This window comes from Octopus sinensis, linkage group LG4 (genome assembly GCF_006345805.1).
Source record: "Octopus sinensis linkage group LG4, ASM634580v1, whole genome shotgun sequence".
Classification (NCBI taxonomy): Eukaryota; Metazoa; Mollusca; class Cephalopoda; order Octopoda; family Octopodidae; genus Octopus; species Octopus sinensis.
In genome coordinates, this window is record NC_043000.1 from 35,991,239 (window position 1) to 35,993,568 (window position 2,330).

Here is a 2,330-nt window from a genome sequence, read left to right on the forward strand (position 1 = left end):
ACGAGAGTGCACAACAACCTAACAGGTAACCAGTGCTATGATTTTACGTCCATGTGAAGTAAATAAACAGGACGAACAAACCTCAAACATACCTCACGTTTACTGGCAGCAATAACAACAACAACAACAACAACAATAATAATAATAATAATAATAATAATAATAATAATAATAATAATAATAACAATAGTAACAACAACAACAATAACAATAATAATAATAATAATGATAATAATAATAATAATAATAATGATAATAATAATAATAATAATAATAATAATAATAATAATGATAATAATAATAATAAAATGCTGCAGCTGTTGATACTAAATACTACTAATACTACAATAATACTACAGCTACTACTATTATGATAGCACAGGAATCTGAGGTCCAACTGCCACCCTTCCCACTACCCCACCCCTGCTACTGTTGCTGTTGCTGAAACCACTGCTGCTACTACAAACAAAAACAATAATAGCAATGATATCAGTGATGATAATAATAATAATGAAAGGAAACAGGTGGAGCCTCCTCCTCCTCATGAGCTGATTAATGATACAGTTAGTGATAGTGTTACAATAAAAATACTGGTAATTGCGCAACCTGATAATCGCTACCTTATACGAGTGACAATGAAAAAACAAAATATTGTGAATAACGGTGGGAATGCAACGGAAGCCAATGATGGTGACAGTGGTACACCCGGTTGGCTCAGAGATTCTGGTCCGGCTCCAGCCTGTCGATATCTAGAAAGGGACCACCACACACAGCATAGATGGACCAAGTAAATTAATCCTGTGGTCATGGAGTGTTACTACTCGAGCAGCCCGGTAGATGAAAATGGTGCTCAAATTTCAAGTCACGGAACAGAGACTGTGATCAAGCTAGAGCAATAAGGAAAGCTTGTTGGCTCACAGAAGTAGAGCTCGAAGCTTTCAAAAGACGGGTCATAGAAAATAACAGCAGAGATAACAATCAAAATACAGTTCTTACTAATAAGTGTAATCCCATAGCACAGGAAAGGGGCAGTGGTAGTTTACTTGATGAGAGACATATAGATGATCTAAGAGAAGACAATAAAACTAATGGTGACATGACAGATGAAGAAAAGGCAATCTACGACAGAATAAAGGTAAGACTACAGGAGAACGATAGCCTCATTATTTGCAACCTTAAAAAGGTTGATCGATGAAAATTGAACCAAGAAACGAAAAACGTCAATGAAATTCTGAAATACATCAGAACAAACAACATCACAAAAACAAAAAAATTGATCAAGGCAACAAGTATTGTTGTAGCAGAAAATGTGGGTGTCGATGTCAAGAAAAATAATGGGAGTGACAAAAGAAAAGATCCATTGTAGAAAAGAAGAATCCAAGCAGAGTTAGACATGCTCTCGAAGGAAATCTCTGTGTTAGACCGAAAAGACAAAGGGGAGATTAAAAGGGAACAAAAATACAGGGCGCTGAAAAGGAAGTATAATATTGAAAGAAAGGGCCTGAAAATAGTAGTGGAGGAACTGAAACAGCGCCTCGTTGCAAAGAAAGCAATGATGATAAGATACGACAAAGAATGAAGGGTTACCACCAGAATAGGTTATTCAGAGCAGATCAGAAGAGATTGTATAAAGAAATAAATGGAGAGTGTACAGATGAAAAGTTGATACCAGATAACATTGACAGTCAAAGGTTTTGGAGTGACATCTGGGGCAAAGACAAGAACAAGAAGGATGCTGAATGGTTGCAAGAAATGAAACAAACAGTAGTCTGTCCAAAACAGGCAGAACTTTTGGGCATGGGCATGGTTTGTTTTTGATTTTGTCGATTACACAGTATAGTTGGGAACCGTCTGTGAGAAAACAGCATCATAACGTAATTCACTCTGCCAGAAATTTGGAAACGACATGCTGTACTGACAGCATGCTGCATTCGCTCCGGAAGCTACAACATTTCTGAGTGTTTGGGTGTCAATCTGAGGACAGTGCAGGGGATTCGGAAAGAGTTGGATGAGTCTAATGGTGATTACGGAGGTATGGCAGCTCGGAAAACTCACTCTCATCATTCTGATAAAGAAAGAACTGAATTTGTTTGTGAGATCCAGGCCATGATCCACTACGATCCCTCCAAGTCAAGCAGGTCCATTGCCAGGGACATGGAGTGTCTGAAGTAGAGTATGAAGACATTCGGTATTCCTCATACAAGATGAGAAGGGGCCAATTTTTATGTCAAGCCATCAATGACAAGAGGAAAGACTGCACTACGAGGCTTTCGAACAAACTCAGGCATCCCCTCCAACCAAACAAGCTTTGGTTTTTCTCAGACGAGAAA